Raw genomic sequence first — 15,662 nt, 5'->3', positions numbered from 1 at the left:
CTATTTAACATAAGCCTATGCTGTTCTACAAATGATGTTCAACATTCAATAAAAATGAAAGACACACAGGAAAAGAAAAAATAATCCATTGTCAAGAGTAAAAAAAAAAAGTTCGTAGAACCATACTTATAGATGAGCAGGATGTTGGAAATATAAATATATTGTGGAGATGTTGGAAATATAAATCAAAGACTTTAAAGCTACTATGTTATGATATATATAATATATATCATATATATTATATTAAGACAATATATATGATTATAGTGGAAAAAAAAGTAGAATGTGGTTTGAATGAGCATATATAGACTTTCAACAAAAAGGTGAAAACTATGAAAGAAGAGTCAAATAGAAATTCTAGAAATATAAAAACACTGTATTAGAAATGAAGAATTTCTTTGATGGATTCACCAGTAGACTAAATTGAAGAAGAAACCAGCAACCTACAAAAAAAATGTAAAAAAAAAACCTGAATCTCATGGAAACAACAACTACAAAACAAACAAACAACAGAATGGAGGAGAAGTACGGATTGTGGGACAATATCAAATGGCTAAACATAGGATTAACTGAGTAAGTGCCAGAGAAAGAATGGAGACAGAATAAGGCACACAAAACATAATGGGCAGGAATTTTCTAAAATAATGAGAGCTATCAAACCACAGAACGAAGAAGCTCCAAAACACCCAACAGGAAAAATGTAAAATAAAATGAATCTAGATATGTCATATTTAAATTACTACTAACCAAAGATAAAGGAAAGAAAGCTTGACAGAGGGGGAAAAAATACTACAGAGAGAAGAATTAAGCTAAGAAACACAGCAGATGTCTTGTCAGAATATATGCAAACTACAAGAAAACATGTGATGCCTTTTAAAATCTGGGGAAAAAACCCTTTTAACCATATTCTAAACCCAGTAGAACTATGCTTTAAAATGAATATAAACTAATGAATCACTGAACATTAAAACAAAAATTAATGATGCATGATAAGTGGTTAATTGAATTTAAATTTAAAAAAATGAAGGTAAACTAGATACTTTTAGAAAACACAAGAGACAAGAGAATTCATAGGAAACTTGTGCTGCAATAATTGTCAAAGAAAGTTTAAAAAAAAAAACCCACAAAAAAACAGAAAATGATTCCAGATCAAAACTGGAATCTCCACAAAGATACAGGAAAGTTTAGAAATTGTAAAAACTAATGTACATATAAATATATTTTTATTAACTTTTATTACTCTAAATGACAATCATCAAAACCAGAAATAATAGTAATACTTTGTAAGATTTTAATATGTATGACTGTGAAATATATAACAACAATATCATAAAGGAGGGGATGGAAGAATTTGGATATATTTTAGTAGGTGATTATACTAATGATGAAGTGGCATATTACAATCTGACAAATTATATTGCAAACTCTAAGGAATAAGTAGAAAAAGAGGTATAATCAATAAACTAATAATGGAAATTAAATGGAATAATAAGTAATGTACAATTAATCCAAACAGGCAGAAAGAGAGGGAAGAGAAAAAATACACAAAGAGTAGATAAACAAAAGAAAAAAAAACTTGCAAAACTGTATGTTTAAATCAATCAAAGCATAACTACATTAATAGTATATCATCTTTAAAAAGCAATTAAAAGATAAAGATCACAGGTTGGATAAGAAAATAAGACCAACCATATACTGTCTACCACAAATGTACTTTAAACACATAGGCATAGATATGTTCATATTAAAGAGATGAAAACAAAGGAAACAAAGCTTATATCTGCTATGGAATTTTTTTCTTTTTTTACATATGGATGTTTTGCTTTTGTTTTTGCTTTTTAAGTAGCTGCATATACAATGTAAGGGATTGAACTCTTTATCTTGAGGTCAAGAGTGAAATGCTCTACTGACTGAACCAACCAGATGACTCATGCATGGGTTTTTAATTATTATTTTTCCCACTTATTATCTAGTCAACATGCTGTAGTGCTTTCTGAGTTATAGAAAGATAATAAAAACTTCCAATTCGAAGAAATCGTCTTAGTTATTTTCAATCATGTCAAAAATTTCTTCTGTAATTGTACATAAGATTTATATATTATAATAATAATACAATAAAATATATAATGCAATAATATATAATGTAGTATATGTAATATAATATTTTACATCTATAATTTATGAAATTTTGCAATTAGAGAACTAAACTAATAGATAAGCCAATGTGTAGATCTACTTTCTTAAAAAGATCTCACTAGTTATTACATAGGTTTACTTAATGAGATAAAATCAACTATATAAGTATTTTTATGATTCACTATGACCTTTTAACTTCAAGAATTTCTTCACGTTCACAGCAAATAATTTGTGAAGTTTTGCCTAGCAAGAGCCTAGATTAGTGATTTGAAAAACAATTAATCTCTTTCTAATAAGCATAGATTCCAAATAACTCATGTTGATGAATTAACAATAGTGGTTATGTGCTCATTTTATTAAAATGAAATATCTTACTACCTTTTCCTAGAAATAGTTTTTCACACATAATTATCATCTATTTTATGTCCCATAAATATAACCTCCATTAAATTTTTCCCAGTCATGGAATAATCTTATGAAAATGCTTGCAAACTTGGTAGCCTAGAGAGTTGTTCCTGCAATGGTGTGTTGCTGTGATTATAATGTTAACAAACTTGATAAAATATGTTTCACAACTTGTTATTGAAATATTTTTATTAAAATGAGTGATTATTTTTCAATGTATTTTTTCCACTATGGAAACTACAAACCCACCCTCTCACAGTATACATTTGATTGAAGTGGGGGAAATGCTCACCATAAAAAGACAAATGTAAATAAACTTGAGGTTTTGTAGAAAAGAAACCACAGTGGTTGGAGGAAAGAAAACACGTTTTAGCAGTTTACAGATATTAATGAAATGGATATGCCACTACCAATTCTATTAATAACGTATAATTTCCCAAACTTAACAGACAACAAAAAATCAAGAGTTCTGCAGAGAACTCTAATCTTTTACTTAATATGAACATTTATATTTGAAATCTAATCAAGTTTAATGGATGAAGAATTAATGTTCAAATGATTGGTATGGTATCTAAAGAGTAACTCACTATGGCCTAATCAGTTGCACCACAGAAGTTTTCAAGACTCATTTTTTTTTTGTTTTATTTATTTATTTTTTAATTTTTAATTTTTTATAAACATATATTTTTATCCCCAGGGGTACAGGTCTGTGAATCGCCAGGTTTACACACTTCACAGCACTCACCAAAGCACATACCCTCCCCAATGTCCATAACCCCCCTCCCCCCAGCAACCCTCAGTTTGTTTTGTGAGATTAAGAAGACTCATTTTAATTCATGAAGTTTTATAGGCTTTACTGTTGTGGTCATCAATATCAGGTGTTAAAGGGTTGTGAATTCTACATTTTACTTTTAATTTTATTCAATGTCAGTGCTATATTCAAGCCTTAGAATGTGGTTAATTGTGTTTTTGAATGAAACATATTGTGACTTAAAATTACAATTGATTAATACATAAAGCATTGAATTCAGAGAGCAATTTTAAATATTATTTATAATAAATGACTATTAAAGCATTTAAGAAAACATTCAATATATAAAGAGTTTTAAATTGCAATCTTATTTTATAGTAGGAATTTTAACACGAGGGAAAGATCTATTTTGATATAAATTGCATGTTCAAAAATTTTTTCCATTTGTAGGGTATTTGGATCATAAATATTTTATTTATTTTACTTTTTAAAAGATTTTATATCTATTATTTATTTGAGAGAGACAGTGAAAGAGCACAAGCAAGGGGAGCAGCAGAGAGGGAGGAAGAAGCAGGCTCCCTGCCAAGCAGGGAGACCAGTGCAGGATTCGATCCCAAGACCCTGGGATCATGACCTGAGCCAAAGGCATATGCTTAACCATCTGAGCCACCCAGCAACACTGGATCATAAATATTTTAAAGATAGAGAAAGATCCTACTCCCGTTAGTCACTTACCATTTTTTCAGATGACTTGGGAGATTTATTGTGTCTCAAGGCAGATGGTCTCTTCACTGGGTAAATGTGACTATGAGCAATATCTTTCCTATAATCAGCCAAGAGTCAGGTCTTCCTAAGTCACACATTAAACCCTCAACAGTGACAAAGAATCATTCTACACTCTTTCTCTGTCTCATGACAGTGCTTCAAATACTCGAACACAGCTGTCATGTGTCCACTAAGACCTTTTTTCCTCTGGGGAGAAGTTCTCTTAGGTTTTGTTCCTTTTTTCTCTCTCTCTCCTTTTCTTTTTTCCCCTTGTGCCTCTTATAACATTTCCATCAGTTCACCACTCTGGTTGCCCTTCACTGTACTCTTTTGCGTGTCAATTCCTCTTTTAAAATGTGACACTCAATTTAACACAATACTAGTTTATGTAGTTTGACTGATGTGGAACACAAAGATAATAGCTTTATGCTCTATTCTCTGTGCTTTGATGAACACAGCCTGAGTTCATACAAATGATTTTAATACTAGTTTAGACTGTTGGTTTATTTTAAGGTTCTGTTTAAATAATTGATAAGAGAATGATAAACCACATGTTGATGGTGTTGGACAAGGTGAAGCAAGGATGGAGCTGTTATAGATTAGGCCTTCACAAAAATCAAAGGAGCAGAGAAAATTGTCAGTGGCAGAAGCTAGACAAAAGCTAGTAATAAAAAAAACACATACTGAAGAGGGGTAAGTCTTCTGGAAAGCCAACATTTGGGCTAATAATGAACAACTAAGAAATCATCATGTACTGAGGAACCAGAATACATTCAAGGCTTTTGTGAAAAGGATCATTGTTTGAGTAACTGGATGAGCCCAGTATTAATAATTAGTGTTTTAAACCTAAATGAGTCCATTTTATTAATAAAGAAAATTTGACAGATGTTATTATATTAATATAAGAACTGATGGTGATTTTTTAATTACCACAACCATTTTGGGTAGCAATTTAGTCATTGGTACTAATGTTGAAGATGCACAAATTTGAACCTCAAATTCTCAGTGTCCATTCAAGATTTCTCTCAAACATGAAAGCAAGGAGATGTATTCAAGCATGTTGCATTATAATGGGGAAAAAAAGCTAAAACAATCTTTCTTAGTAGGGGAATAAACAACAGATTATTAATTGGGGTTAAAGTGACTATACTGGATCTTTATATATCTACATTGTAAATGTAGAAAAATGTTAACCAAAACATGGTAGAACTACTACCAAATACATCCATAACCAAAATAAGTATTCTTTGTTAAAGAGCATCAGATTGCAAAACAATAACAATAAAAATATCTAAATGTAATTTAAAAGAGACATACCTAAAATATTACAATGCAGAGTTTAAATGTAAATGGGAAGAATGAGAGAAGACATCCCTGTTTTATTCCTCACCTTAGAGGAAAATCCCACTTGTTGAAGATTTTTATGAAGAATGGATGCTGTACTTTGTAAAATGCTTTTTCTGCATCTGTTGGGAGGATCACATTGTTGTTTATTATCCTTTGTTTTCTTAATGTGGTGGATTATATTGATGATTTGTGATTTGTGAATATTGAACCACTTCAAGAGTAAATCCCACTTTATTTTGGTAAATAATTCTTTTAATGTACTGTTGTTTCAGTTTGCTAGTGTCTTGTTGAAAATTTTGAACCCACCAAAAAATTTCTAGAACTGATACATGGATTCAGTGGAGTCACAGTATATAAAAATCAATGCACAGAAATCTGTTGCATTTCTTTACACCAATAATGAAGCAAAGAAAGAGAAATCAAGGAATTGATCCTATTTACAATTGCACCAAAGACCATAAGTTACCTAGGAATAAACTTAACCAGAAATATAAAAGATCTGTACTTTGAAAACTATAGAACACATATGAATGAAATTGAAGGTGACACAAAGAAATGGAAATACATTCTATGCTCATGGATTGGAAGAAAAAATATTGTTAAAATGTTATATTACCCAAAGCAATCTACACATTTAAAACAATTCCTATCAAAATACTAGAGAATTGAGGCACCTGGATGGCTCAGTCATTAAGTGTCTGCCTTCAGGTCATCACCCCAGCATCCTGGAATGTAGATCTGCATTGGGCTCCCTGCTCACTGGGGAGTCTGCTTCTCTGTCTCCAGCTCCTTCCTGATTGTGTTCCCTCTCTCCCTGTTTCTCTCTGTCAAATAAATAATCTTTAAAAAAAATACCACCAGCATTTTTTACAGAGCTAGAACAAAGAATCCTAAAATTTGTATGGAACCACAAAAGACCCAGAATAGCCAACTCAAACTAGAAAAAGAAAAGCAAACCCGGAAACATCACAATTACAGAATTCAAGCTATCTTACAAAACTAGTCATCAAGGCAATATGGTACTGGCACAAAAATAGACACAGAAATCAATGGAATAGAATAGAAAGCCCAGGGACGGACCCACAACTATATGGTCAACTCATCTTCGACAAAGCAGAAAAGAATATCAGGTGGTAAAAAGACAGTCTCTTCACAACATGGTATTGGCAAAACTGGACATCAATATGCAGAAGAATGAAACTGGACCACTTTCTTACACCATACACAAAAATATATTAAAAAAGGATGAACGACCTAAATGTGAGACAGAAAACCATAGAAATCCTAAAAGGGAATAGAGGCAGCAACCTCTCTGACATTGGGTATAGCAACTTCCTATCAGACACACCTCCAGGATCAAGGGAAACTGAGGCCAAAATGAACTATTGGGACTTCATCAAGACAAAAATCTCCTGAACAGAGAAAAAAACTATCAACAAAACTAAAAGGCAATTTTCAGAATGGGAGAAGACATTTGCAAATGACATATCTGATAAGGGGTTAGTACCCAAAAATCCATAAAGAACTTATCAAACCCAGAAACAAATAATCCAGTTAAGAAATGGGCAGAAGACATGAATAGACACTTTCCCAAAGAAGACATCCAGATGCCTAACAAGACACATGAAAAAATGTTCAACTTCACTCAGCATCCCGGAAATACAAATCAAGATCATGATGAGATACAACTCACACCTGTCAGAATGGCTATAATGGACAACACAGGAAAAACATGTTTTTGCAAATGCTGAGAAGGGGGAACCCTCTTACACTGTTGGTGTGAATGCAAATTGGTGCAGTCACTCTGGAAAACAGTACAGAGTTTCCACAAGACAAATACCGTATGATTACACTCCTATGTGGAATTTAAGAAACAAAGCAGATGAATATAGGGAAAGGAAGAAAATATGAAACAAGAGAGGGAGGCAAACCATAAGAGACTCTTACCTATAGAGAACAAACTGACAGTTGCTGGAGAGGAGGTGGGTGGGGAATGGGCTAAGTGGGTAATGGGCATTAAGAAGGGCACTTGTGATGAGCACTGGGTGTTACATGTAAGTGATGAATCACTAAATGCTACTCCTGATTCCAGTTTTATTCTGTATGTTAACTAACTAGAATTTAAATAAAAAGTTGAAACAAAGAAAGTCTAAATGGGAAGAAAACATATACTAATAAATGATAAAAACAAAAAAGTGGTTTTAATAGTATCAGAAGAAATATACTGAAAATTTAAAACAATAAGAGCCACCATATATTGATGAGAAGCAATCTACCAAAAATACATAACAATTCTTAATGAATGGGTAACACATGACAAAAGAGCTGCAAAAAAAGTAAAATAAAATTAAAATCATTAAGAGAAATAAATCATTAATCATATATCAGAGCAGTTTTAAAACATCTGTCTCAGTAATTGAACCACTGAACAAAAACAAAACAAAACAAACAAAAAAAAAACAAAGAAAAATAAAGAAGAAAAAAAATGATGAATGATTAATACAATAATTCAGGACATTAGAACAATGAATTCTTTTAAACGTGCATATATAGAATCCTTCAACCAATGACATTTTCCTAGATATCTATGAGCAAAACCAACTATGTAGAGTACCATAAAGAAAGTAATAAGTACCAAAGAATGAATAACAAACATATAATTTTCTTTATATATAAATCAATAAAATCAGAAATCAATGTAAGACAAATTATAAAATGTGATTTTGGAAATTTAAAGGAAATGCCACTAAATAATTTTAAAAAATTAATGAAGAAATAATAATGCCAATTAGAAAATATTTAGAACTCAACAATCTGCAGAGTAGACTAAGGCTAGTGGATAGGAAGACGCAGTATGGTCACTTGTTCCCTAATTAATATCTAACTTCAACATGAAAGTTGAATGTCTTTTCCTAAAACTTTATAAATGGTTTACAAAATTCATATAGAAAATAAAAGGCCACCAGTGCCAATGCAATTTTGAAGATATGTAAAGGGTTACTTGCCCTCTAATATCAATTGTTGATAAATAAACTTGTTGATATATGGAATAGGAAGAAAAATGCTCAAAAACAGCCCATTGTAAAAATTGGAAATTTGCATATGGTGGAGACATTGCTTATTCTCACTTATTAATGGAAAAAAAATAGGCATAGAGAGGTTGAGACACTTGCTCAAGATTCTATAGTAAGCAAACAGCTCAGACTGCTTTGACCCCAGACTTTCTGATATGAGGATTTGAGATCTTGATCTCTATGCTGCTGAAAGAGAAAAGGGAGTATATAATATAAGAAACATTGGGTAGTTATTGGTCCTGATCATTTCTGGTGTTCCGTCCTCTAGTGCATATGGCAGATTGCACTTCTCTCCATTGATTTTGCAGTTAGGCATGGTAATGAGAATTGTTTTGGACAACAAAATGGGAGATTAAATCAGGCATCTCACTTCCACACAGAGGGTTAAGAGTCGGTGCCTGATTTGGATTTGCTGCATTTCTTTCCCATTGCTGTGATGATCGGGTCTCCGAGTGAATTTGCTGAACCATGTTGTTCATGCAACTTGAGTAAAAAATACATTTTTTTAAGTGAACCCACTGGCAGCATAATCCAGCCTATCCTGGCAAAATAAAATAATTACAGGGGGAGGGAGAGCAAAAGAAGGTAGGATTGAGATATATGATTCTATCTCTTTACCTAAGTTAAATCATGAGATTTATTTTTATTTCTCTCAATGCCACACTTCATCACACAGACCAAAGTTAATCCAATAGAAGAACTTGTTCAACCTAAAATGCTAGGAAGTAATAAATTAGTCTCCCAGATTAAAAATGTCACAGAGAGAGACTGGCTTAATGGTTAAAGCTCTGTATAGTTAAACTTATGTTTCAATTCATTATTTCATAAGAGAGACCTTGAGTATTTAAGAGCCAAATCAGAAGGGTATCAAATGGTGTTGGTGTAATTTTTCTCAGTTCTTTGGAAAAGCCAGACCAGAGGGTAATGCTGTCATACTGCATTTAGGTGCTCTCCTGGGAAGAGGATAAATGAAGTGTTTAATTCCTATGTTTGATTCAGAACCATAAAGCAAAATCCCAATCTGTGTTTTCAGAGTCAACTGTCAGGATAATTTCTGGCAGGAGTCCTTCTTTCTTTTCCGTTAATACCAAAAGTCTATGAACTATTCAGATTAGCTGCCTGGCTTGATGCAAATGGCCAGAAAATTGCTTAAATTTCTACTATTCTGACTGTGAGCAATTTGTATTTCTTATTCATAGAACTTAGTAAATTAGGTTGGCGATTTCTCTTATTATCAAAAGCCATAGCTTTGCCATATGTGTAAAGTGTAACTTGCATTTAGAGGAAGGGAATATTTTAGGGCAGTGCATGGAAAGACATAAATATATAAGCTAATGTAAGTACTAAGAGAAAAATCATATCAATGAATGGTTTATTTTTTTCAAAGTGAAAAATGAAAGTCCTCCTACTTGAGAGTATTCTTAAAATACTTATCATTCATTCATTTTAAAAATGATGATATAGGTATTATTTCTTCAGCAAATGTTTGGTAGAATTTCCCTGAGAACCCATCTGGCTCTGGACTCTTGATTTTTGGGGAGGTTTTTGATTACTGCTTCAATTTCATTATTGGTTATTTGTCTATTCAGACTGTCAATTTCTGCCCGTTTCAGTCTTGGTAATTTATAGGTTTCCAAGCAGGCAACAATTTCTCCCAGGTTGCTTAATTTATTGCTCTCTAGTTGCTGATAATAATTTCTAATAATTGTTTCTATTTCCTTGGTGTTAGTCATGATCTCTTCCCTTTCATTCATAATTTTATTAATTTGGGTTTTCTTTCTTTCTTTCTTTCTTTCTTTCTTTCTTTCTTTCTTTCTTTCTTTCTTTCTTTCTTTCTTTCTTTTCTTTCTTTCTTTTTGGGATAAATCTGGCCAGAGGTTTATCAATCTTGTTAATTCTTTCAAAGAACCAGCTTTTAGTATGCTGATCTGCTCTACTGTTTTTCTGGTTTCTGTTTCCTTGATCTTCGCTCTAATCTTTATTATTTCTCTTCTCTTTTTAGGTTTAGGTTTTGTTTGTTGCTCTTTCTCCAGTTCCTTAAGGTATAACATTAGCTTGTGCATTTGGGATTTTTCTACTTTTTTGAGTGAGGCTTGGATGGCTATATATTTCCCCCTTAGGACCACCTTTGCAGTATCCCATAGGTTTTGGACTGCTGTGTTTTTGTTCTCATTGGTTTTCATGAATTGTGTAAGTTCTTCTTTATTTTCCTTGTTGACCTAAACATTCTTTAGCAGGATGGTCTTTGGCTTCCAAGTGTTCGAATTCCTTCCAAATTTTTTCTTGCAACTGAGTTCCAGTTTCAAAGCATTGGGGTCTGAAAATATGCAGGGTATAATCTCAGTTTTTTTATATCAGTTGAGACCTGATTTGTGATGAAGTATGTGGTCTGTTCTGAAGAAAGTTCTGTGTGCATTCAAGAAGAGTAAGTATTCTGTTGTTTTAGGGTGGAATGTTCTGTATATATCTGTTTTAAAAAATAGAAACAGAAGGAAAACTTTCAAACTCCTTCTATGGGGCCAGCATTACGTTGATCCCAAAACCAGGCAAAGACCTCATCAAAAAGGGTAATTACATACCAATATCCCTGATGAATATGGATGTCAAAATTCTCAACAAGATCCTAGCAAATAGGATCCAACAGTACATTAAAAGGATTATCCATTATAACCAGGTGGGATTTACTCCTGGGATGCAAGGGTGGTTCAACATTCACAAATCAATCAATATGATAGAACACATTAATAAAAGAAAAGAACCATATGATCCTCTCAATTGATGAAGAAAAGCATTTGACAAAATACAGCATCCTTTCCTGATTAAAACTACTCAGAGTACAGGGATAGAGGGAACATTCCTCAATCTCATAAACACCATCTATAAAAATTCCCGAGTGAACATTATTCTCAATGGAGAAAAGCTGAGAGGCTTTCCCTTAAGATCAGGAATATGACAAGAATGCCCACTATCTCCACTATTGTTCAATATAGTACTAGAAGTCCTAGCATCAACAAGCAGACAACAAAAGGAAATAAAAGATATTCAGATTGGTAAAGAAGTCAAACTCTCCCTCTTCACAGATGACATGATACTTTATGTGGAAAACCCAAAAGACTCTACCCCCAAATTACTATAACTCATACAGCAATTCAGCAATTTGGAAGGATATAAAATCAATGTATAGAAACTTTTTGCTTTTCTCTACACTAACAATGTAACTGTAGAAAGAGAAACTAGGGAGTAATTTCCATTCACAATAGCACCAAAACCCACAAGATACCTAGGAATAAAACTAACCACAGAAGTAAAGGATCTATAATCTAGAAGCTACTGAACACTTATGAAAGAAATTGAAGAAGACACCAAAAGATGGAAAAATCTTCCATGCTCATAGATTGGAAGGATAAATATTGTTAAAATATCTATGCTTCCCAGAACAATCTATACTTTTGATGCTATCCCTACCAAAATACCACTGACATTTTTCAAAGTGCTGGAACAAACAATCTTGAAATTTGTATAGAAACAGAAAAGACCCAGAGTTGCCAAGGAAATGTTGAAAAAGAAAAACAAAGCTGGGAGCATCACCTTGCCTGATTTCATGTTATATTACAAAGCCGTGAACACCGTGACAGCATGGTATTGGCACAAAAACAGACACACAGATCAATGGAGAGGCCAGAAATGGACCCTCAATTCTATAGTCAACTAATCTTTGACAAGTCAGGAAAAAATATCCAATGGAAAAAAGTTCGTCTCTTCAATAAATGGTGCTGGGAAAATTGGACAGCTATATGCAGAAGAATGAAACTCAACCATTCTCTTACACCATACACAAAGATAAACTCTAAAGGGATGAAAGACCTCAATGTGAGATAGGAATCCATCAAAATCCTAGGGGAGAACATAGACAGTAATCTCTTTGACATCAGCCACAGCAAACTCTTTCAAGACATGTCTTCCAAGGCAAGGGAAACAAAATAAAAAATGAACTTCATTAAGATAAAAAGTTGCTTTGTGGTATATGTATACAATGCAATACTATGCAGCCATCAAAAGAAATGAAATCTTGTCATTTGCAATGACGTGGATGGAACTAGAGGGTATTATGCTTAGCGAAATAAGTTAATCAGAGAAAGGCAATTATCATATGATCTCCCTGATATGAGGGAGTTGAGAGGCAACATGGGGGGTTTGGGGGTAGGAAAGTAATAAATGAAACAAGATGGGATCAGGAGGGAGACAAACCATAAGAGACTCTTAATCTCACAAAACAAACTGAGGGTTGCTGGAGAGAAGTGGGGAGGGGGAGGGTGGTGGGGTTATGGACATTGGGGAAGTATGTGCTGGTGAGTGCTGTGAAGTGTGTAAACCTGGCAATTCACAGACCTGTACCCCTGGGGCTAATAGTACACTATGTTAATAAAAAAATAAAAAATTTAAAAAAAGATAAGCTTCTGCAAAGCAAAAGGAACAGTCAACAAAACTAAGAGGCAACCCACAGAATGGGGGAAGGTATTTGCAAGTGACATTGCAGATAAAGGGCTGGTATCCAAGATCTATAAAGAATTTCTCAAAATTGATACCCCAAAACAAATAATCAAGTCAAGAAATGGGCAGAGACATGAAAAGACACTTCTCCACAGAAGACATACAAATGGCTAACAGACAAATGAAAAAATATTCAGCATCATTAGTCATCACGAAATTCAAATCAAAACGACATTGAGATACCTCCTTACACCAGTTAGAAGAGCAAAAATTAACAAGGCACGAAATAACAAATGTTGGTGAGGATGTGGAGAGAAAGGGAAAACTCTCACACTGTTTGTGGGAATGCAAGTTGGTACTGCCGCTTTGGAAAACAGTATGGAGATTCCTCAAAAAAATAATAGAGCTACCCTGTAATCTAGCAATTGCATTACTAGGTATTTACTCAATGATACAGATGTAATGAAAAGAAGGGACATGTGCACCCCTATGTTCATAGCAACAATGTTCATAATAGTCAAACTATGGAAGGAGCTGAGATGCCTTTCAGCAGATGAATGGATATAGAAGATATGGTTCACATATACAATGGAGTATTACTCAGCCATCAGAAAGGATGAATACCCACCATTTGCATTGACATAGCTGGAACTGGAAGGAATTATGCTAAGTGAAATAAGTCAAGCAGAGAAAGATATCATATGGTTTCACTCATATGTGGAACATAAGGAATAACATGGAGGGCATTAGGGGAAGGTAGGGAACACTGAAGCGGGGCCAGGGGAATGAGAGGGTGAAATGTACCATGAGAGACTATGGATTCTGGGAAACAATCTGAAGGTTTCAGAGGGGAGGAGAGGGGGGGCTGCATTATCCTGATGATGGGTATTAAGGAGGGCACATTTGTAATGAGCACTGGTGCTATACACAAATAATAAATCATGGAATACTACATTAAAAACTAATGATGTACTGTATGGTGACTAACATAATCATAAAAAATGATTATGTAGGGGCACCTGGGTGGCTCAGTGGGTTAAATATTTGACTTGATGTGGGCTCAGGTCATGATCTTAAGGTTGTGAGATTGAGCCCTGCATCAGGCTCCATGCTGGATGGGAAGCCTGCTTAAGATTCTCTCTCTTCTTCTCTCTTTGCCCCCACCACTGCTCATTTTTACTTGCGTGCTCTTTCTCTCTCTTAAAAAAAAAAGTAAAAAAAGACTATGTATTAGTGAGAGATATTGTATATCTTCAGTAGTGGAGTTAGAGAGATGCAAGTCACCAGTGCCTACCTCAGAGTACGTAGGTCTTTTGGAAAACATAAAACTTCAGATAAAAAGGAAGAAAATAAAGGAGTTAGAAGGCTAAGAGTGGAGTGTTAAAGAAGTTTTAAGACCTGAGTGGTTGCACCCCAGGTAAACAAAACCCATCAACAAGGTTCTTCTCCAACATTTCCTGAAATCTTCATTTTCCTGTCATTATATTTGCCATAATTTTAGGTATGGAAAAATGTCCTCTTTCAGCATATTTTCAAAGAAAGAGTATAGAATTTGAAGTCAGATAGAACGAGGTTTGAATACCAATTGATAGTCACCAGTTTGGGCTAGTTTCTTTCCTGATCTAAGAAGGATATTGTGCCTGTTCTTTAATAAAAACACATTTTTTGCACCAAAGAAATTAAAAATAAAAAAATAAAAAGTAGGATATTTACTCCATGGATTTTATTTTAATTCTAGAAAATTTATATAAAACATCTGAAATGCCTAGGACATATTAGGACATACGATTTCCCTTAATTTCAGTAAGTCAACTCTAAGAAACAATAAAAACCAGTTTAAGGCAAGGATCTATAAAAGCATCATTGTAATTAGATAATGGCAAATACTAAGTAATAGATATTATTTTAAAATAGTGCATGCTATTAGATTTAGAAATAATAGATGCTATCATTATCTATTAAAAACATTACTAAGTGTACGCTAAGTACTATCTAGGTACTGCACTAAAATGCAGAAGACAACAAAAGAATGGGAGAGTCTAGTATCCTCTTTAAAGTAGTTTATATCTGTGTGTCCTTCACGGTTTAACTGAAGTGAATTTTATCTCCTTCATCCCTTTGTGGAATTAGTCTTCTTAGAAAGAAAAAAAATGTTATAATAGAGGAGAATTAGAATTTCAGATTGGAGTGGGAAACACAATGCAGGAAGATGGGGCTAGTTTAGGGCTGGCTCAGGCAATGTATTAGAAAGCAGGGCTCTAGGAAAATGGGTTTGAAGAGGTAAAGATGAAGTCCTTAAATGAACAGAATAAATGATCAAAATCACAGTTCTCTGTTTTCAAAATTCTATTTCTGTTTATCCTAGGCAAAGTTGATCTTTCCCCTTTTTCATTCTCTTGTACATTTTAATGTCACTGATCCTGGGATATAGAACTTGCATTAGTAAAATCTGACTGGAGAACCACAATTTATTACATTGATTATTTGGGAAGTATACTCTAGCTTCCAGACAAGCAACTTACAAATGAATTTTCAAGACTGCCTTTATTGACTGCCCATATACTATTTAGACAGAAAATAAACACTTTGTAGAACAAGCTATAAATCCATGCCATATTATTTAACAAACAGACATTTCTTCAACAGTAACAACAACAACAACAACAAAGAATACAAGAAATGATAACATGCAC

Source organism: Mustela nivalis, assembly GCF_964662115.1.
Source record: "Mustela nivalis genome assembly, chromosome: 8".
NCBI classification, from domain to species: domain Eukaryota; kingdom Metazoa; phylum Chordata; class Mammalia; order Carnivora; family Mustelidae; genus Mustela; species Mustela nivalis.
The sequence above is the reverse complement of the archived record's forward strand: the minus strand, read 5'-3'. Positions refer to the sequence as shown.